Consider the following 24,345-nt stretch of genomic DNA (forward strand, 5'->3'; position numbering starts at 1 on the left):
TTTATTTTAAAAGAAATATCTTGAAAATAAGTCATTTTCACGCCAAACCCTGACCTACATAGAAATTATGGAAGCTTATTTTAATTTTCTGGGCTAAATATCTGGAGCATCAATTTCTCTCTTCTTACTTTTAACTTTAAGAATGATACTACAACTGATTATATAACTAGAAGGAAGAGGATTTTTAATGAAGAATCACTATGTGGTAGATTCCAGCTCTCCAGTGTTGTCTGTTTCGTTTTGATTAAAAAAAAAAAAAGCCACGTTTTTAATTTTTTTTTTTTAATCAATGCATGAGTGTTACAGTGCTTTTTAAGCTCTTCCCCAGGTCATACAAGCCTGCAGTAACAGCATGTAGACTTTGGAAAATAACTGAGACATAAAAGACTCCATCTGAATGGTGTGGTTGACATGCCTGAGGGATGGCATGGTATACAGAAGGCCCTGGACAGGCTCAAGAAATGGGCCCAGGTGAACCTCATGACGTTCAACAAAGCCAAGTGCAAGGTCCTGCACCTGGGTCAGGGCAACCACCAGTATCAACACAGGCAGAAGAGACTGAAAGCAGTTCTGCAGAGAAGGACTTGGGGGTACTGGTGGATGAAAAGCTGGACATGAGCTGGCAATGTGCACTTGCAGCCCAGAAGGCCAACTGTATCCTGGGCTGTATCAAAAGAAGCATGGCCAGCAGGTCGAGGGAGGTGATTCTGCCCCTCTACTCTGTTCTGGTGAGACCCCACCTGCAGTAATGCGTCCAGCTATGGAGTCCTCAGCACAGGAAAGACATTGACCTGTTGGAGCAGGTCCAGAGGAGGGACACAAAACTGATCAAAGGGCTGGAACACCTCTCCTATGAGGAAAGGCTGAGAGAGCTGGGGCTGTTCAGCATGGAGAAGAGAAGGCTCCAGAGAAACCTTATTACAGCCTTTCAATACTTAAAGGGGGCTTATAAGAAAGACGGGGACAAACTTTTTAGTAGGGTCTGTTGCAACAGGACAAGGGGTAATGGTTTTAAACTAAAAGAAGGTAGATTCAGACTATATATAAGGAGGAAATTTTTTACAATGAGGGTAGTGAAACACTGGAGCGGGTTGCCCAGAGAGGTGGTAGATGCCCCATCCTTGGAAACATTCAAGGCCAGGCTGGATGGGGCTCTGAGCAACCTGATCTAGCTGAAGATGTCCCTGCTCATTGTAAGTGGGGGTTGGACTAGATGACCTTTAAAGGTCCCTTCCAACCCAAATCCTTCTATGAGTCTATGATCTATCCTTACAATCCATATCAATGCATGTTAGGGTCTACCTCCTGCCATCTACAAGTAGAAGAGTTCTAAAATTTCCATTATTACTTACTAAAATTCATAAATAGAGGGAAACTGAAGAGACATATTATGTAACTTCAACAGTTTACGTTGAGCTGCTTTTCTCTTTCATGAGTGCTTAAGGTCAGTCTAACGTGCTATGTACTCAATCTCGAAATGTAAAAATAATGAAAGAACATGATCTGTCACATTGTTCTAATGAAAGATTTCTGACCTAGATACTCAAGTTATTTTATCTAAAGATTTTAATATCATTGCTTTATTTTATTTTGGTTTGGTTTGGTTTGGTTTGTTTGGCTCGTTTTTTTTTTTTTTTTTAAATTTTTTTTTTTTTTTTATCAGGTTGATATGAAGATAAACACTCTGGAGGAGGGAAGTAGTGGAAGACTATCACCACAAGTGTGAGCAATGAGCAGTTTCAACCTGGTAAGTTTCCCATCAGTGATCTCATTTATGTTTGTAGTAACACCTCAGCTGCTGTATTTTTGATGTGATATTTCTGTGTTAAATGTCATAAACTTTGTCTTCTGTGTTAACAAAACACGAATACTTAATATCTCATTATCTCTTTGAGATGCAGTTTTGTCATGGATCCCAGTATTTTCAGTGCCCAGCCAAGGCAGTTAGCACAGAAAATTATTTTATAATCCTTTAAGTACGTACACAATACCCCCAAATTTTGTCCACTCATGTTAGGACTAGATGTTGCAATGTCAAGAATTTTATCAGCTGAAGGGTCTGCTTTTAAAATGTTACTTTCTGCTTTATTGTATTTTTTTTTAATCTAGAAAAACACACTCGTGAGTTTTAAAAATACTGTTCTAGAGGTTCAAGTTTTATTTTTAAAGCAATTACTTATTACAGCCTTATTCTGAGAAATGTTTTCTTCAGGTGAAGCAGGTTGTCCTTTTATGAAACAGCTATCTGTGATTTTTTTTTTTTCCTCCCTAGAAGAAAGTCAGTACAATTCTAGCAGTGCTATCTCTTTTGGGAGGAAAAGTAGTTAGAAACATTTGGGGACAATAGTCTCTAAGCTCCCAAAGGGAATGGAACTAGCCCTGCTATTGTTTATACACTAGTGTGTCAGTGAAATACACAACCTTTGGCTAATAAAGTCCTGGGAACTGGTAAGATAGTTTTAGAAATTCAAAAAGAATTCTGATGAGATACAGCATTTAATAGGGTAACATGTTCAAATATATAAAAATATTAAAAAAAACCCTGGTATCAGAGACCTGGCACAGCATAAGGTCTTATGGCCTAAGAATGGATTTAATATATCAAATTTATCAGCAAAAAAATATGTAATAAGGAGTTGTAGACGTGTCAGAACTGGTCTTATCTGATCTCCATTTTCCTACACTTGTGTAAGTATACTCACTTCTGTATCTGTGTGTATGTGTGTATATATATATATATCTATCTATCTTCTGTTGATAAATGGATGATCTATATCCTTTATTTAAAGGAAACACAATAGTTTTCTGAGTTTGACTATTCTATCAGTACTGACAATTCATCAATAGTGCTTCACCATTGCACTGACTTTGAAAGTATATCAGATAATAATGAAGAAGTGAGAAACACTCCTCAAAAAATGAAGTTCACTGACTCTGTCTTGTGATCACTGGTAGGTGGCAGAGATACCAAAAATGTTAATAGAGAAACACAAGGGATATGGCTTTATCCCTCTGGAAGGATATTTCTGTTTATATGATATGAACTTACTTGGACTGTTGAGCTCTCCAAGCTAAATGGTAAGTCCACTAATATTGTAACACCTATGCTGACTCAAACCCACCTTTTGTCCCTATAAACCCAGTCACTTTCACTTTCATTTTCAAAGCACCCTGAGTCTTTTCTAGCTGAGACCCCAAAATCCCACTTGCACTACATACAGGTGTTTAAAATTTGTCTCATTCTTATAAATTTGTGAGGAAGATGCTAATTGTGGGAATTAGCAGGTATTCCGTTCCTGCACATAATGGAGGATGGTCTACTATGGGCTCCTGCAAAAGCTATTTTTTGCTTGGATGCGTTTGCCTTGGACTCTTTCTGCAGGTTTGGGAGTGCTTTTTGATCCAGAGTTTATACTTGCCCTGGAACTTGGGATTTTCTTGCCTTAACATCACCACTTCTTAGTCATGTTTCAGATAACACAAATATAGGGTGTTTTCCCTTCAATGTGTTTGAACTGCCAACTGTTCAGTGCTCCTTGAAGCTTCTTACTCTCCAGAAAGTGAAAACACATCTAGGTGATATCTTTGGAGAAGGAGGAAACAGTTGTAATTCTGTTAAGCAAAAGAGAATTTTGCATATACTTACCTGCATACCTCATTTTAGGGTACCTCTAGAATGTACCTTTCAGAATTATTTCAAAGACAGTTTTAAATATTTTAATCTTGAATTGTTTCAGTCTTCTGAAAACTTTGTGTCTTCTGCAATTAGACAAAATGAGTGCATTGGTGAATAACAATAATAGTATAACAAACTTGATGTAGTCAGCTTTCCGCTTTGATTCCCATTAGCTATAAGAAGATTTTTAGTTGGTTGGTTGGTTTGTTTTTATCCATGAGGGTGATCAGATCCTGAAGCAGATTGCCCAGAAAGACTATGAGATGTCTGTCCTTGGAGGTGTTCAAGAATAAACTAGGCACAGTCCTGAGCAGCTTGATCTGATTAGACCTGTTTTGAGAGGAGGGTTGTTCTAGATGACCTCCAAAGGCTCCTTCCTTTCAAAAATATTTTGCAGATTTGTGATTCTATGGTTAACATTGTTCACAAGAAGTAAGAGGAATGTCTTATCAACTATTTTGCTTAGTTTCACTAACCACTTCAAGCAATTAATTATGAAATTTTGACTAAACTGACATGAAATATGTATTCTCTTCCTATTTCTTGTTACACACATTAGAATATTAAAATCTTGGTGATTCTGAACAAGGTGCAGATGTTGGATAGATAAATGTGCTTCCAGTAGATGTTTTAGAAATTTGTAAAGGCAAACATTTCCTTTAAACAAATGCATACCCTTATTAATGAGAATAATTAGAGGTGCCAGTTGGATCTAATTGAGGAGTAAAGGTTTTGAGAGTAATAAGCTTTTTTTATGTCTCCATTTTGGAGTAGTTTCTCTGATGACAGGAGTATCTAGAACTAGAGAGTAGAGCACTGTAATGCTATGTCTGTCATCTGTATTTATTAATGCTGTGTATGGTATCTTTCTAGTGAACTAGTTGTTGTAAATTTCCTTAAAATACATGTGAAGTGATTTCATTCCACCAAGTAAGCAATAAAGGTTTCATTCACACTTAGTGGCAAACCCAAGTGCTTAGTATGTTTCATTTTATTTGAAGGTGATTGGGAAAGACTGAACTGCAAAAACTACTGAAGGGAAGGAAACAGAAGTTGTAATAGCTGTATTTGGTTAAGATCTCTTTGTCTTCCCTTTGGAACTGAGAGGAAGGAAGAGAACTGTGGGGAAAAAAGAAACATGAAACAGAGAAGAGCTTTTGTCCTGAGTATGAGAAACAGACTCAGGAAGCTCTCAAGGCTAAGTAACACTGAAATGCAGATCTCAGCTATCAGCATACAAATTGTCTGAAATCATGGATCAGCTAAGAAAAAACATTTTCTAAAACATAACTATTCCGATTGTTTCTTATTTCTTTCAGAACTCTTTCCAAATTTGCAGTTCAGAAAGGAATCCTTTACTTCATGAGGTTATTGTGTTATACTTAAGACAGGCTAGTGTTTAAAGTTTGTTAATGTGATTGTGACAAATCAGTGCTAAGTAAGGAATTTATATACGGGCACCTGAAACAAGTAGGGGAATATCAGGAATTAGTGTGTGATCCCAACCAATCTGCAAAAATATTTTTCGGTACTGATATTTTCAAACACTGAGATAAGAGGAGAAGTTTTCCTGCTTGGTTTCTGTTCAGTGCTGCCTTGAGAAGAGCAGGCAATAAAGAAGCAGACCATGATGTTATACATTTTCACAGCTAATATGAGTGTTTTCAAAAGAATAAAAAGGAAAAATAAATGAAGTGCAGGCAGATCCTCTTCCAGAGGAGAGGCAGTCTCCTCTGGAAACTCTGCTAGTGAGGCTAGTGGCCTTCAGCATGTTGTGAACAGAAGCTGAGACAGGTTTAGGTAAAGGTAGACACCTTTTTTTCTTTTCTAATGTGCAATTAATATTTCTAATCCCTATTGCCCATCGTGCTGGAATAGAGCCTGCATTGAAGGTTTTGTACTTTGCTTCAGGAATGCAGCAGGAGTAATAATGTGACACAGACGGGTGTTTAAGTTCTGTCACCATCTTCATAGCTCTGTTGGTTTTATTCTGTTCACCGAGGCAGAATTTTGCCCAAGGTACATACAGTATACTACAGTGTACTAAACACAACAAATTGCATGTAATGTGAAATGTTATTTATCTGGTTCTCTGCACAATACAATTTAACTGTAGCACTGTTAATAGTAAGACTCAAAACATTGATAGTGCAAGGTGATAGTTTATTGGCCACATGCACAGGAGAGCTTTTCAGTTTAAATCAACAATATGTTGTATTCATTACTGATATTTGTAGTGAGGAAAGTGTTGAGCTTTGAGCTTGAGCAACCTCTTGAGAGGAAGACAGGGTAGGCTACTAAATTATATAGAATCTAGGTTTCTCCCCTTAAAGAAAAAGATTTGAAGTGTTCACATCCAGATAGATCTGACCATGTGAACATGGAACAAAAAAAATTGGAGAAAAAGGTATGGCAAGAACTTGAACGTCAGTAAACTTTTCTGTGAAATTTTATTTCCCCAAGTTGGGAACCCTGATAGCATAGACCTCCTCTATGGGATATGAAGATAACCTGCATATTTCTGAAGTGTCTTTTAGAAAAAAGATTGGTGTGGTTAACTTCATGAGTATGCAACACTCCCAACAAGACAAAACCAAAACACCTACAAAATGAAATATTCAGTTCATAGTATGGATGGTTGTGCTATAAAAATTTTTAATTTAAAACTGAAATAATGGTAAAAAACAAAAGAATGGTAAAGAGAAAAGGCTAGGTAGAAGAAATATAACAAAATTAAGAATATATAACAAAATAAAGACATGAGTTAGCTTTGGTAAAGGACAAAGAGATAAAGGACTTTTGTAAAGGACTAAGATATTTAGTCTTGAGAGATTATCAAGGGACTTAAACTGTGAGGAAAGGTAGTTCAGCTTTGAGAAGACCACACGCTCTTAGGTAGTAAGATTTTACACACTGTAGCTGTTAAACTGGGAGCAGTTGATCAGCTACTGAAAATCTTAAACAAATTTTGGATCTAGATATTTGAAAATCTGTTTACGCACTAGCTATAATCCTTTGGGAAGTTCAAAGTTGAGCTGAAAACTGAACTGCAAACTTTTAAGACTCCCTCTTATTTCTGTTTTAGTCTAGTTCTTACCGTCATCTTTTCCAAAGACAGCTTATAGTAACTGCTATGTAACTTCAAATGTTACCAGTATGGTTGTTTTAGTTTACAGCTGTACTTGTTTATTGTTTTACCTAAAGGAAACAGAAAAAGACTTTATTGATGTAATTTCTTCATTTACAAGAGCAGAAGAGCAGAGTACTGTCTTAATGTCATAGGTACAACAACCAAAGCAATAGTTTGTCTGTGGTATAGTTTGCCAGAAGTCAAAGGAATTGCATCAGAGATAAATCTGGCCAATTGCTGTTTAAAGGAAGCACAGAGTAATTTGATTAAAGAGCTATCCCACACCCCAAAAGTGATTAATTACTGAAAAAGTACTAATGTTAAAAGCACTGCTGGCAATAAGTCATAGAATGTGTGGAAAGTGTTACTAATGACCATTTAAGTCCTTATTTTTAGCTACTTCAAAATACCATCTAATTTCTGTCACTTATCTTTTCAGTTCATGCCTGTATGAGTAAGTGTTAACTTTTTTTCCTGACCTTGATCTTCTTTTGGCATTTCTAAAACACCTGTCATGTAATAAGGAATTCATTTGCAGCTGTAACAGTGATTTATAGTCATTAGCTTTTTTGCTGTCAATGTGTTTTTAAGCATGTTAATTGGAATGAGAAAGAAAAGGTGATCTAGGGAAATTATATCAGTAAACACTATAATTAAGTGTAGCATATTATTTATTTTTGTAGTGTAAAAATTACTATCAGTTTCATGACCAACATTTCAAATGTACTCTAATATTAAACAAGAAGAAACTAGAAGACTTCATCTTAAAATATAACTATGGTCTTTTGACATACCAAAAAGTTATACAACATTACTCCAGCAAGCAGTATCATCAAGATGAATTCTTGTCTGTTTATTCCACACTTCTATGCTGAGAAAATGGAAGTAGCGAAGTTAGCTGTCTTCTCACAGGTACAGGCACAGTTTCATAAATAGCTTTTGCACAGGGAAGGAACCTGTCTTAGAAAGTGCTGTGCTGAGACAGGTTTTTATTTATACTTTGGCTCCTTTGTGTTGTTCTGACTGGGAAAACGTTCTAGTTAGTGTAAAGGGTTTCCCCAGAACCAAATGTTGCCATGATTCTTTTGAGTAATCTAGAACTGTACCCTGACATCAGTTGTGATGAAGTGTAAATATGACTCAACAAGAATAAAGGTTACCGGAGCTATCGTGTCCACTTTCCTTAGCTGAAAAGAGCAGATAAGTGTACTTGACCACTGCTGTACTAACAATATGAATGTATGTCTTCAAAATCAGTTTCACAGGGGGCAGTTTCACAGGACTAGAATCAGATACCGCCCTTCATGTTCAAGATATCCTTTTATTCCCAGATTGGTAAACTAAGTGGGGTTTGATCTAACTCTGGAATAAAGATGCATGTCCTGTTCACAGCAGTATGTTACTTCAATATAGCAGCTACAAGACACTTCTGTTATGATATTATACTTCTGCATATTAACTTGCAGAAGATATATCTAGGAGTGTTCAGTTTTTCAGCTAGTATAGGTTATCAGTTTCAATGTGATCAGAGAAGCTAAACCAAGCTTGACTTGTTCTCTGATCTTTTGTTTTAATGTACATTTCTGCGGCTTTTTTTGTATTTTCAGATGCTTTAAAAGTAGAGCTGAGAAGTCCCCTGATTTCTCAGATTCTTCATTTTTCCAGGTTTGTTTCTTCATCTTAATTTTCTCTAGCTGTCTTTGAGTCATCTTTTTTTGGCAGAGAAAGTGTTATAAGATCAGTGGGGGACAGGTTGCTCTCTGATCTGCCAATTTAGTAGAGGGATTAAAAGGTTTTTGAGATGCTTTGCAAACAGTAGGTGTGGGTGGGTGGAGCAGTCATGAAAGGGAGAGCACAGGAGCTTAGAAAGTAGGGCAAGGGTTGTAGCAAGAGGAAGTAAAATAGAATACAGCTGGAAAGAGAAGGAAGACTAGACTGGTAAAAATGTGCATTAGTCCTACCATAAACATCTTAAATCTGAACGCCTTAGAAGCAAGCTAATGACAAATTATCCTTAAGTCATTTAACAGCATTTATCCATTCTCCTCTGCTTAAAAAATACATCCAGTACCACAATGACCACTCTTTAACTTGTACTAAAGCTGCAACTTACCAAAAAAGACACATGAGCATTCCTTTCACTGGTGTCATAAGAACTATATGATTCTCTTCCACCATAAAATATTTTTAGTTTTGGGACATCATGCAGATGCTTTATTATTGAGTATTACACATGTCAATTCTTGGCCTCTTTGTTCAACTGCTGCCTCTTTTTGGAGGGAGATTTTGTGATGTTCATGTGATAGGACAATGAGCTAGATCTCCTGGGGCTTTCATCACACTACAGAACAGTGGAGGAAGTAACCTCAAGCATTAACATTCCAAAAATATAGAGGTCACAATCTTTATGTTAAAACCCCACTGAGCTTTTCAGTTCATGCACTGTTTTTAGTCAGTTTTAACATTCTTTCAGTTCTATCTGTAGGGAGAAGAGGTCAGCAAATTCTGTGAGCCCTTCTTGTTGATCTCTTCCTCCAAATAAAGCCTTAATTAAAGCTCTATGAAAACAGGTCTGATTCAGGGAAACTCTCATTTTACTTTTAAGAATTTCTCCATACTTTTCAGGGTTGGGTTTAAACCTTCTTACATTATTCATATGCTTCACCACATTGTTGAATTGTACCCAGTCTTCAACTGGTTTGGAGAAATTATAACCCTTTAAGTTCTGATGAGCATTTCAATGTGATGCATGAAGAGAAGAATGTCCTGTTAAGGGAACAGAGTGTCTCAGGTTTAACTGTGCTCTTTGCTTTTTATAAAGCTGATTTTCTAAGCAGAAAACTTTCTATTGTGTGAAATTGCAAAACTTTTTTGCTATCTATTCCAGTGCCTTTATTACTAAGAGTATGCTTTATAATAAGAACAGCATGAGCTAAGATTCACCTTGCCAACTAGCTATTCAATACCAGGAAAGGAAGCATGTCTTGACCTATGCAACAGTAAGCTAGGGTCCACAGTCTCATGTCTGGACTTAACAAGTGCATAAATGTACCTCTTCTCAAACTTCTGGTTTATTATTGATTATATTTTATTTTACAGTTACTGGTACTGAACACACAGCCATAACTGCTTTATGCTTCAGTAACTTTTAAATACTAATAGCAAATAAAAATTAAAAAAAGACCAACCCATATATGTTTTATGTAATTCTGAGACAGTGCCTCACTCATGCTAGTAGAAATCATTTGTATATAGAAAGGAAAAGTCCTGAGAGACATTTATATTGCAAAGTGTTTTTACATTTGAGGCCTCAGATATATGCTGCATGGTCTATGAACTGAGTTTAAGGGTGATTTACTCTTCTTTTAGAGGAGTAGTTCTTAAATACATGCTACAACAACTTTCCCAACAGATTTCTCCCTACCTAGAGGAAATCTTGAAAAACACTGCTCAAAATCAGTAATTATGGTCCTCTTTGTAATTTGCCTTCTAAAATATTCACATTGAAATATGCTTTGTTCTACCCTGCCTAGATAGTTAATTCTTTTCAAAGAGAATGCTTAGCTGAGTTATGTTATTAATCAAAATCTATGCCTCCAGCAACCATTCCTACAAGAAAATAAAATAAAATGTAGAAATAGTACAAAGGAAAATGAAGCTGTAGTACCAAAACTGTACACAGTGTTGATCCTTTTGATTCTACCTGACAGAAAAAGGTTTTATTCCCAGCACTAATGCATAAATTAGCTCTCTGGATACCAAGATGGCAATATTGAAAGCAATTGCTGACAACAGTGAAGATTTAAGTTTGCACTTCATAATTTAATGTGCTTAATTTATCAGTAGGTTGAGGTTATTATTCAATAGTCCTATATATTAATACATTTTAATTAAAGTAACTTTATATTTTGCTGCCTCATGACCTGGTGCTAGAGCCAATTTTTTCTTTGTGGAGGAAGCATGAAGCACTTCTCACCTTGTAATATATTTGCAGAGAGAAAAGGAATATTTTTCCATCTTGATGGTAAACAATTCATCTCAGCATTACTGGCCAAAGTATTACTTTCACAAGTCAATGTTTTCCAATGATACTGCATGAAAAAGCAACACCACTGGCACAATAACGTGTTGTTTGCCTAAGCTAAATGTACTCAAAGAAGAAAATGGAGAAATTTGGCAATATCTGCTCCAGGACAGAGAAGAGCAGTGGCTTGGATGAAGCACTCTTAAGTGCTAACTTCAGTATTGGTTTAATGAGGAATTTTTGTGAAGTTCTTTTTTTGTTTTATAAACTGCAAGGGATATCAGGTATTTCTTCTGTTATGATAAAAAAATATTCTAACATCCCTGGAAATGCTTTTAATAGCACAGATATTTCTGTCCCAGTCCTTCACCCTCCCTTCCAAAAAAAGCCCAGAGTGCTTTGTTTACATTGAATTGGCCCTGTGGCATACTACTGAAAGGACTAATGGAAACCTAGCCTCAGAGCAAGAGCAAGAAACATGTGTTGGCAATCCATATGAATAACCAGCATGAAAATCATTGAACTTACAGGACTACTGCCTGAATGGAAACAAAAGTGAAGAAAGAGGAGAGAGAACCATCTCATTAGGGGGGAGAGCCCATGTAACTGTGTGCCCAGGACAATCATACAAGAAGGAAAATAGAATACACTCTCAAGTACCTCTCACCTGTTTGGGCATAGGAGTTAAACCACAGGATACTTCTGCTTAATTAATTAAGCACTTTCCACTACAAGGGCAGTCTGAGAAGATGCCGGTAGATGTGAGGACTCTTTTCAGCAAGTGTCAGATTCCTGAAGTCCCTTATGCTGCTGTCCATCTCTGTGCTTCTGTCAGGTAACAGAGTTACCTGAGACATTTTTAAGAATTCTCAATTAACTGTATTAAAATTTCAAATTCTGAGCTGTTCTCTTACCTCTGCTTTCACTTTTTCTTATCCCTTTAATCTTCCTTCTCTTCCTCCATGGGTCTTGGCTCAAGACATTGAGCCTTATTCCTGCTGCTTCTTTTAGGGAGGTTCCAAGTAAACTTGCATTTTTATTCTATTGACGTTATTTTTTTTTTTTTTTTAATCTAGTGCACTCGCTTGCCAGCCGCTCTTTTCTTTCTAATGGACCATATCATAATCAAAATTACAATTCTGCTATACCTAAAAGCAAAAGGATTCATTTAGTTAATGCAGGACTAGGCAGATAATGTGTAATAATTATGGTTAATGTGTCACAAGAGGCAATAAATACGGATAGTAAGATATACAACAGACATTTCCAGTAATGTGAAAGCCACTGAATATATTCATTCTAACTCTTCTAGTTTGTTTCAGTATGTAAATTTGTCCTTTTAAGGCTATGCAGCTGTTGTCAGATTAAAAATTTATCTGCAGCCTACCAAGATACAGCAGAATTTTCCAGCACTAAACTTCACAGAGAGGAAACATAGAATTAATAAAATCAGAATATTCATTGGAAATAATATACCACTCCATATGAATCTACAGATGTCTAAAGCATATACAAACATACCTACATTCATAAATGCATGCATATTTGCTTTTGTGAAGGACCAGCTGCTCTCCAGGGTGCTGATGTGTCTTTAGGAAGCTGATCAGGGTCCATTTCTTCTCTGCCCATTGATTGTGGGAAAAGTATCAAGCAAAACAAAGGATGTTTGCTCCTTATTATGCATTATCATGAATTTCAAATCTAAAGTTAGAATTGTATCTGAAGTAAATGGGTGAAATCCTTTGAGAGTTTTTCACCAGCATGTAATTTCATTAGAATTCATTAAAACACTGTACAGAAAAAAGAAAAGGGGGAAAAAAAAAAAAAAAAGAAAGGAGCAACCCCAGGGAGGGTTGTTCCTTTTAGCATTTTTTTTCGTTCTTTGAATTACACAGTTCAAATATTTTTCGAAGTTTTTCTGTCTTGTATTTCATGATGGTTTGCATTGCCATTTCATAGTAAGGCAATACAGTTGGATCTAAAATTTCAATTGAAATATTCTCAAGCTCTGAACAGATACAAATGTAGCTTTGTATCTTATCTTTGCACTCTACCTAATGTCTTTTAGTTCTATTTAAAATAATGTATTTGTATGGCTGTAAAACACTGAAGGATTGGTGCATATTAAATATTCACTGCACTATCAGAATTAAATCCTTCTCTGGATCTTGGCATGCCAAAGCATTAACATTTAACTGCAAAAGTTCAGTAGCTTCACAGAGTTTTTTGTCTTTTTTTTTTTCTTCTTATTGCACTGCTTGTATGTTTAGAGAACGCAGAAATTTGAAGAAGTTCTATGTAATCTCACAATTATTATTTTCTGCATTTTATTTTTTTCTTTTGTGCTGGATTATAATTTCCGTGGAACACAAGACTGCCACCTGAGTCATAATGGTAATAGCGATTAACACTTGGACTGTGTGATGTGCAGGTAACTCAACCCTTCTGTCATACTCCATATTCTAGAAAGAGAAAGGTTTGGAAATAAGTAGTCAGTGAGTCTTTTGACAAAGTCCTCTTTGGCTGCAGATTTAAGGAAGTTTTTCGTTTGCTACACTGGAGGAAAAGTGGCTTACATCTTTTGAATGATCTGTTTATTGATGTTCAGGAAGTTAAGGGGCAAGGCACTCAATTTCACAAGACTGATGTTGTGTTAACCCCTCTTCTGTTTAGCTTCCATTAATTTCTTAAGAAAACATTGCAAATTGTCTGACAGGTTTAAAAGGGTGACCAAGGAAAAACAGGTTTTTTGCCTGTTTGTTTCTTTGTTTTAGGGAGACATTTAAGTTTGGCAAATATTAAGCTCAGCTCTTGTACACATCAGCATGCTACTTCCTTAAACTGAAGTCAGGTTGTTTTATTGTAAAGTGTAAGAGCTCCAGAGAGAGTTGCTTCATTTGCTGAGTCAAACAATGAAATTGTGCAAATTCATGTGATGGGACAGCTTGGGGACAGGCATAAATTTTGTTTTGGCATGCTGGAAATATTGAGGTACCCATGCTCAGTAGTTTTTTTGGTATAAGCTACAGAAGATGAAAATTGTCTTATCACTAATAAGAGTACACCAGAAAAAAAGAAAGAAAAAAAAAAAAAAAAAAAAAAAAAACAACAACCAGCAGCTTTTTGACACTATAAATGTTTAAGAAACATTTATTTGGAAATAACATGACTCTGTTGTTCCTTCAGGAAGTATGGAGGCTTTGTTGAGCATCTGGGATGAAATGTTATGATGTTTGGTTTAATCAGTGTTCTAGAACTGATTAAAAATTGTTATAATTAGAGATTGGCAGAAGATTACACACTGACACAGGAAAGTTTAAGTCAGGTAGAAGAGATGATAGTTTTTGTCTTCACCATCCCCAATGTAAAACAGGGTATTTTTTACAAAGGTGTTTTTAAAGGATTTTTTTCACCAGAAAATCATTTCAGCAGTCACTTTCTGATTAGCATTATTTATAACATCAGCTTAGATGAGAAAACGACAGTTACACACTCTTATCTTTTCTTTCTATATGGGTAACATCTATAAACTATTGGGTCTATGTCCTCTTCTGAAACTGCAGGAAGTATTGTGGCCTTTAAGTCTCACATCTCAAATGACACAAAACTGATAGTGAAGCCCAGGCAGAATGTCTCCCACATCCATGGAAATTTGTTACAAAGTTTGGCAAAAATAGTTTGACAAAACCCTTTACTGACCGTTAAGTGCTGATTTCACATTCTCAGAGTGCTTTGCAGAATTTTGTCAAATTCTCATAATAAAATGCAGAAACATTTTGTAATCTCCATGTGTTATTTGAAGTGATAGACTACAGAGTATGACATCCATTATTAAACACAGGTATAGTTCTCCTTTGGCAGTCTGGCCAGCTTCTTTTTCAGGCTTTATGAAGGGTCAACTAATAGCAATTAACTTCTCACTTAGGAGGATCCCAGCATCTAAAATTAGACCTCTAAGTTAAAAAATCTTGCCTCAAAACTTAAATGCTTGGCTTTCCCTTGCTGCTACTAATGTTATTAATAAACCTCAGGGCCTTAAGCTCTCTTCTCATTTATACTTTCTCTTCTTCTCCCCTGTGAAAAGTGTGTTCCAGATGAATCCACTTGCCTTATCAAGGCTATACCCACTGCATTCCATCTTTATTATAACAGACTGCAGAGCAACTTCAGTAATTGGTAGAGACAGCCAGGCAGCAGGGCTTAAAATGCTATGTGGGGAAGCAAAGCCTTCTGACAATGTCCTACCTATTCTTTTGTTACAACTTTATGACTGCAGTTCTTTTAGAATCAGGCCCACATTTGTTTGTGAAGTTGTTTCTTAAAGTTTCTTTTGGTTTCTCTTGTGATGTTTTTTTGATGTTTGATTAATACTGTTATTGTATGCAGCCCTAATGACATTTCTCTAGCAAATGAGTACTTGAGTTAGGTCAGAAGTAAAAAGTCTCTTTTTAGTTTTTTTTGTTTTTTTTTTTCTCTCAAGTTTTTTTTGTTTTGTTATTGCTTTTTTCTGATTAGAAGTCTTTTTTGTATGTCTGTCTCAGCTTGTCCATCAGCTCTTAGTTTGAGATGTATTTCTTTCTTTAGAGGTATCATTTTAAAGTAAAAAAAAAAAAAAAAAAAAGTCATGTTGAATGTGGAGGATGTGTAGTTAAGCTGTGATCCCATAAGCGGCTTTTCTGACCCTGAACTAATTAGCTCTTTCAAGTTCAAATTGTGTTTTTTTCCTGCACTATTACTTTCTGTATTTTTAACAGAAAAGAAAATACAGCTTAGAACTGCAGGTGTTTTCATCTACGAAAGTGTGATTGATCTAAAGGGCATTCACCTTGTAAATGGTAGACATAGTTAAGCTAAAGTTAGCTTCGGTTATCTGTGGTATTCAGTTGTGGAACTGAAAATAATCTGAATTAAATTCAAACACCAGAATCCCCATGTCTTAAAAGTGCAATTAATATGTTTAAAATGTATCTCATAACAGCATTTTTCTATTATAGACCCATGATTTATGTAACTATAAATGTAGTGAAAATAAGGATGAACTCAAGTTCTGAAAGCACTTAAACTCTTCTTCATTAGTTCTAAAGCTGTAATCACATTACTCTGTGTGAGTTCATTTCTTCTGTATGGATTTGAGCTGTCATGAAATCAATCATGGTTAACCTGAGCTGGAAAAGATTATAGGTGCCACTCTTGAGCAATGACAGCATAAGTTGCAAGACAAAGGTTTCTAAATTGATAAGTTCCCTTTTTTAAATGCAAAAAACTCTGGGATTAAGGTACAATTATGGCATATGGCAAGTATGGGGTGCCTCGAAAAATTCTGAATATATTACTAAGAATAAAAATTTTTAATTACCTTTTTCTTTGACATAATTTAGCATAAGAAACCAGTACAGTCATCAAAATTGGCACCAAATTAATTTGAATTAGTTGTAAATATATTTTTCTCTTAGTTTTCAGAGAATATTCTGGAGCTACATATTCTTCACCAGGGAAGGGTTCTTTAACTTGATTCTTCAATGTTTAGATAACACCAGTACTGAGAATGTGGGTGAATGGGCTTTATTTTGAGGAGAATTAGTGCTAAGGCTTTTTTAACCTCATGGTCTCATTGAAAAGCTGCTGAAGTCAGTTTTAAAAATCCCCACTGCCTTTGGAGGACTCTTTCTTTGTTTCCAGGCTTGAATTAGGTGTGTTTACCTGGGCCCAGCACAGAGGAAAGGTGGATTGCAGAGCAGCCCCTCACAGTCTGGTCACATACTGCTCCATAACTCCTCTTTCAGCTGGCTCTGCTTGTAGTACCTTGGCAGTTTTTCCTTATAGTCAATTTTACTGCCTCTAAGGTGACAGAAATTCTCTTCAGAAAAAAAAAAAAAAAACAAAACCAACCCTTGACCCCTTGACGCTTACTTTGCTTGGGTTAAGTTCTGCCCTTAAGAAAGAAGTGCTTGTGCATCTCCAAAAAAAGTTTGAGAAAAATACTTATATAGTATTAAATTCAGATAGCTATCAAGTACCCTAATCCCAAGCCATTAAACTCCATTTGCCTGGGTAATCACTGAAGTCAGAGGGATCGTCTATATTTCTGAACCTGAGTATTTTTTAAGGAGTCCCCGTATTTGTCTCCAGATATGAATACCTTGAGGTATCATTTTTGTCAATGAAAATCTATATGGGATTCAGCCTTTTGCACCTAGTCAATTTATTACTCTTTCATTATAGGAACTTGTTTTCAAAGGTTTCATTAAAACATGCATAGTGGTGAAAATATCAGTTTTCATAACAAATGGGAACATAGTAATTTTGACTGTTATTTAAATTACTCCAAATCATAATGTTCATTCTTATTGAAGAAAACATTACCACAAAAATGTGGTTTTAAATCTTGGGATGAATTCTTTGTTGGTTTTTTTTTTTTTCCTTTTGCTGCTTAATGTTCTTAAATATGAATAAAATTTCCAGTTATGATTAATAAAAACAGTCTTTCATGGGTATTTCATAAATTTAAGATGAGTTATTTCTAGTACTAACTATGTAGTAGCACATCTGTGATTTCCCCATCTTTCCAAACTGCTATGATGTTTGGTATTTTGAAGCATGCTTTAGTCTGAGCATTGGCATATTCCTGTATTGGTTCATAAAAGATGGAATTTATGGTGAATCTGTAGAACTGTTCAGCTCTTTCTGCTACAGCAGCATGCTTTGAATTTGCAAGTCCTCTTGAATGTGTCAGTGGGCCACCGAACAGATTTATAATACAATATAATTATTTTGTTTTCAAAGTCAAATATAAATGAATGACATGCAAATTAGGCCATAGCCAGATTCTTGCAGTTAAATGAATTTCTGAAAGAATATATTTCAGTATACCCTCTGCCCTTCTACTCTCTGAAAGCCTGAATAATAAAATGTAATTTTTCCCTTTGGGGCTTGCTTGCTGGTTGGCTGGTGTTAGCACCTTTAAACTTGATGAGCTTTGTTGATTTCTTGAGTGTGGGGCCTAAAAATGACACACGATCCCTATAATTTTATGGACAGAAGGGATTCACTTCTTTCTGAAAAGTATAAATCCAGTGTTTTGCAGAACTGGGCAGTTTTTCTTCTTGGAGGAGTAGTGCAAAAATTTTAGTTTTTCATTCCAAAGATACATGAGCAAAGACTTCGAGTTTGCACCATTATTCTGTGTTAGCGCCAGGTAATTGTGCATGCACTGCATGAAGAAGGATGTTCCCTTGTTATAGAAGATAGTTTTGTCAAGGTTTGGGCTTTCTGAAGTTGCACGTTTTATATTGGAGTTGATGGTTGTGGTTTATGTGCAAATATAATAAGTAGATTATTTATTCTGGTGTACTACTTTCCATTTCAGCTTTTCTCTTTCATGCATAATTTTTGTATAAATGGTTCAATTTAATTATTGTTGGAAATGGATGAATGGCCTTAGGAGCCATCAAGCAAAAGTTTAATTTAATTCAATTGCATTTATATAATGTTACCTGTCTGAGATGAAATTTCAAATACCATTGAGAACAAAGAAATGAGACAATGGTACAAAAAGACACTTGCAAAGAGAGCAAAAAGAGCAAAAATGAAATCCAGATGGCAAAAATGGATTCTAGTTAATCTAGAGAGAAAATAAGTGAAGAGGCCAGTGTTTTCCCACATGCAGATGGCTGGATTTGGATGAAATTATAAGACTGGCACAGACCTACAACAGGGAGCAAACACCAAACAAGACAAGAAGTATCAGCTGAAATGGTAACAAAGAGGACAATGCAAAAAGATCTTGTTATGAAACAGGCAGGTGATAATTGTCTGTCTGGCTCTGTTGTGACTGTGCTTCTATTAAGTCACTTTCACCCCAACTCCCCTTGCTTATTGCCTTCTGACTATTATCAGTCAGTCTGAAAAAGTTATAACTGCTTTTTGAATGTCCGCTTCCATTTCTGGTGTTTCAGACAGCCCCAGTTCTTGGTAATACACCAAGAGGTAGTCAGACAAATTCAGTGCACAGCCTTGTAAACAATCCAGGGACCAAAGGGGTTTTAGTCCTTTAGAAGACAATAAAGTGAAGTAAGTATGTCCAACCTGGCCACTGAATTGTGGGAGTTAAGATAAAACATGAAGATGAAGGTGGATTGGTTTTAACTATGATGAGTGTAGACGTCTGAGTTTCATCAGACTTACAATAGAAGCAGAAACCAGTTACGGAACTTCACCTTTCAATAATTCAAAAATGCATTTAAAAAATAGTGATAAGTGCATCACTTCAACAGGGTTCAGAGGATAAGTTCCTAGTGAAGTCAGGGTAGATGAGGTAGAATAAAAGAATAAAAGGATTGGTCTCACCTTTTACGTCTGCTTGATGAGACTTAATGGTAACACTAATTTATTTCACTGGTAATTTAAATGATGGACCGCTTAAATCTATCTAGTGGAGACAGTCCACTTCTTGTCTTCTAATACAAAATACAATGAGAGACAGGTGGGGAGACGGCATCAGATTTTTCTCATTGTACTAACTTGAATGACTATGGGCTTTAAGACTGCCGTGTTGAATGAGGTTGCTTTTTTTTTGGCTTTTTTTTTTTTTTTTTTTTTTTTAACACAGTACAGACTTGTTAGATGAGTCTTGTACAAAAGGCAACTTTAACTGGAACGTTCAGTTCAGGTATCTTTTATTTTCATGTGGGCTTCTCTCTGAATTCCAACTGTTCTACAACAGTTAGCATTCAGTTAGTATACTGATTATACGTGTGTTTTCATGTGGAAAATGAAAAAACTGCAGCACTGTGCATCATAACCTTATAGAAGACTTTAGTAGTGTTCTTCACTGTCATCAGCTGTTTTAATTACATCAGCATTTCTTCAAGGAGATGAATGGAGCCATAGTAATACACACCAGATGAGATTCAAACATGTATGCACATCTTTATTTTCTGCTTGTCATCTCTTCACATCTTTAATTTGTAATTTAAATTTTGATATATAGCTCCTTTATAAATAGTACAATGCATAAAATGTATGAGATGTTAGATGGTTTATAAAAAAAAGCCCATTGCCACATTCATTGCACATTTCTACTCTGCTTTCCTGGTGTGGTCTGAGTACGCTATGGCTCCAGATTTGATATCACTGTTGTTTTCCTCATAAGTCTTGTTTCTACTGCACAACTGGCTGTGCCTGTTTTGATGCAACTGAAGCACAGAGCCATGTTCTGAGATTTACTCTCCCTAGTAAAAATTAATATTTCTGTGAAATGTAATATTTATTAAAATATTTCATTTAAAGCGTGTAATATGAAATATTATGACTATGAAATATCTGCCATTCAACATATAAATATTTAAGGATTCCTTATGTTGTGTTGGCAAACTCCTGATATTGAAACTAGGAAGATTTGAAATCTCTCTTTCATCACTATTTGTTCCATTCCTTTATGCAGCCTAGGTTTAATTTTTGCATATAACTTACTCTGCACTACAGCCAAATGGAACTGCTTAATATTTCTCACATTTATGAACAGTTGGTTTTCTTTTGTGTGACCTCATGCATGTAGCAACCAGGACTATTATAGGACATAGTTGTTTTAAATCTCATTTCTAATACACTGCTGTAGTAAAGGTTGTTGGCTAAACTTCACTAAAACATTCACAACATGAATGCCTGCATAGGGTCTTCATTTTGATAATCATTCCTGAAGCACCCCAGAGCTACAGAAAAAAGATTGAAAGAAACAATGGCAATATAGAAGTGAGAGCATTTTTTTAATTACTATAAATTGAGCAAAACCTGTGATCAAAAGGTTTACTGTCAAGTTTTTTTTTTAATTCCAGAACATTGACTGATGTGTCTATATGAAACTTTTTTTAATTTCACTGACCTTTGTATGAATCTTTGGCTCTTCTTTCAAATACTATAACGTTAGTAGATGTTCAAGCATTAGTCTGATCCAGGAACTTGTGGTCCTTGAAAACAGGCCAGAATTTTGAAAGTAAATTATTTCAGGATTTTGCAGAAGTGACTATTACACATGCTAAACTGCGGGAGGAAACTTTAAGGCATTCTTGCGCAAGAAAAAAATTGTGCAAGTTTTCTGATTTTTTTTTTTTTTCTCTCTAAATCTGTGAATTGCACACTGGTTTTCTGGTACTTCTATAGAGTTTTTTTTGTTTTTTGATGTATGCTTCTGGCTCTCCTGCATTTCAGAGCTTTCCTGTTGCTTCAGAATTACAGATTCAAAACTGCCTGTGATGTGTGTTCAATAACTCTGTTGTATTTCTCTCTCCTGAATCATGGAATGTCTTAAACAGAAAGAACAGTTTTGTTCATCACTTAGGAATCATTACATTAAGATGATGTCTAGTTAATCTGAAAGTAATGAGAAGTTGAAAAGTGCTGTCAGCACTGGCCTTTATTTGTAGTTGATACATAACAGCTTACAGAACTTGTGGGTTGTGGCAGGTCAGTCTTGTTTTCTGTTTAATTTTTGTGAAAAATATCAGCTTGCTAGCCCTAAAAATTCAAGTCTTCTGATATTTTTTTTTTTTTTGGAAGGGAAGAGGGCGGGGAGGGTAGGCTTCCAAGATCTGAAACAAGATATATGTCTTGAGAATAAATTAATGTAATAATTTTTTCTGCATCTAATTATAATGAAGAAATATTTCTTTTATCTGTTATGTCCTTGAACAATACTGTCTTTCCAAGGTATATAATATGTCTGTATTATATACTATAATGTTTATAGTGTGAATGATCTATATTCCATGGCATATGGACTATAAGCTATATCAGATAGCCCATTCACAGCTGTTGAGTAATAACAACTTTCAAGCATTACAGATTGATCACAATTTCAGACAAGTGACAAAAATTTAGATGTGGTATGATTCAAACGTAGGATCATATTTCCCTGTACATTTATGCAGTATTCTGCTCAGTATGGATATAGTCTTGGTGTTTGCTACAAAACAAAAAAACAGTAAAAAAGATAATTAAGGCTTGAGGATATTTGGTTAAAAATCATGATATTATAGACTGATACACTTTTAAAAGAGGAATAAATGAAATATAAGCGTTTTTTAGGGCAATGTTATGTTATATTAGTTTGATTTAATTGAGTAATTTTATTTCTGAACTTTTTTTCAATGTGCTATTAACTAGAAGCTTTGAATTTAATAGTTACTTGGAAACTTGCACATTTGGTGTTGCTTTTTTAAATTTTCTCAGAAATAGTGAACACCTTGGTAGGTAGAAGGATGTTTTTACTTTTCTTTTCTACTTCATATCCTGTGATATTTCACACAGTGAACAAATAACAACAGTAAACACTGAAAGGATGATCTTGAAAAGTCTGTCTATAGGAAAAAACCCTGGATTTTAGTACTTGACATTTCTCTTGTTTTATTTCTTCTCAAAGCACTTGTTGTTTCCCAGTTTTTTGTATAGGCAAGACTAGTTTCAGAAGTTTAGAACAATCTGTGAAAGTATTCCTTGGGAAAGTGAAGGTCATTTGATCAGTTAGATTGAAGAAGGTTATACACTTCTGAATCAGAACTGAGGAAAAATTAGAATTAACTTAGAAACTTCCAGAAATGTCATGTGAAAATTGAAAAAAAAAAAAAAAAAAAAAAATTAGAAATAAGCATGACATAGGAAGTTATCAGCATGAAAGGTGCTTCAAACCTTTAACTGAAATAAAAATGAAAGCAACCCCATTTTATCACAGAGACTATTCCTCCTAACATTCAGGATACTCTTTCTTCCCACAGCTTGCAATGACCTGTTTGATTTTGAGTGTCACCCACAAATGTGAGCATCAATTTCCCCATAGGAAGCCAAAGGCTAAACTCTCATTAACTGAAGTGAGACCAGGTTTTTAGCCACAATTCTTGTCCATATCTTGTAGTTTCCTCTTTTTTTTTTTTTTTCATTATTTCATTATTAATAACTTAATATTTAATTTTACTTGGTCTGTAATTTTCAATGTCCTGCAGCCTGAGATATCCCTGAAGAGCTTTAAACACTGCTAGAAGAATCTATAGGATCAGGAGCCTACTAAATCAAAATTTTCTTTTTGTTCCGTTTATATTATTAATGAAGCCATGACACCACCACCCATAACAAAAGTCACACCTGTAAATAATCTTTCTCATGTATGAAGTCTCCTCACATTTCATGTAATACTGTAGATGGACTGTACCCATCTAATAAATTATTTTGAAGACTGAGATAAGATTAGGCATGCTTTTGAAAAGGTTATAAAATCTTAACTTTAAGAAAATACAACCAAAATTTCAGTTTTTCAGCTTACTGGTACTTTACTTTGTTCATAAAAATTGAATTGCATTTTTAGAGTACATTGATATACTGAGGCTGAACATAGGCAGAAAGGTTTTTTTGATAAATCATTTAGACTTTCTAAAAACTTCTAAGAAACTGTAGCAGTGATCAGATTTAGCCTAATGTAGTCCTACCATACAAATGTTTGACATTATTTTTGTGTTTGTATTTGACAAATTTTATTTTTTTAGTCCATCAGAAAAAAAAAGTTATTGTTCATCTGAAAATTCTGTTTTATGCTAAGCTTATGTAAAAGTTTTATATTATGATCAATTACTTACTGGACTAAATGTCTGACATGATCATGCATAAGATACAGAAGGGTGAAATTTGTAAAAGGCTGAGAAAGCTTTTCTTTTCTCTTTCTGAACCTCTGAATGCTGCAGAGAGTGCATTTATGAAAACACTGAGAAAACCCACCCTGTTTAAAATTAAAATTTTGCATACATAGAAAAACAATTGCATACTAATAGAAAAAAACAGACTTTTGGTACACATGGTGATTAATGAAAATAATTTTTTTTTTAACCTTGAAATTAGATCTTCCTAAAATAGAAATGTTTTAATGCCCCTTATTTCCATCCTACATTAAAAACAATTTCATTCTGTGATTTCACACTCAATGCTATAGGATACAAATTAATAAGCACTTGTCAGTAAATTGGTAGGTGCTGGCAACAGGTTACCAATCTCCCACTCATATTAGCAGAAGGAAAATTCCCATGAAAAGTCTGCAGAAGCAATTTCTGCCCTTTTCAACAGACAATGTTGTGATCATATGCAACAAACAAAGATTCCTAATATCATATGTCTTTTCATAAAACAACTGTAAAGCTTACCTCACATGTACTATTCATTCCTAGTGGGGCAAGAGAAAGAAAGCACTTTTATTGTTGCAAGCAAAAATGATACCTTTCTTTGAACTTCACAATATCTTTAAAATGAATGGTGCTAATTTTGGTTTTCTCTGTCTCTGACTGGTAGAAAGAAGCCTGAGTTCTCTTTGGCTTTGTAAGGCAGATTTGTGTGGTAATGCATGTTACTAAGAGGGCAACCAAATGACTTAAAAGGAGTAGTAATGAGACACAGAAAATTAAATAATCAAAATGAGTAGTTCAAATTTTATCTCTGTGGGGAGTAAATGAAAGTCATTTCACCAACATTGACAGGACATTT

This window comes from Platalea leucorodia, assembly GCF_965183815.1.
Source record: "Platalea leucorodia genome assembly, chromosome: Z".
NCBI lineage: Eukaryota > Metazoa > Chordata > Aves > Pelecaniformes > Threskiornithidae > Platalea > Platalea leucorodia.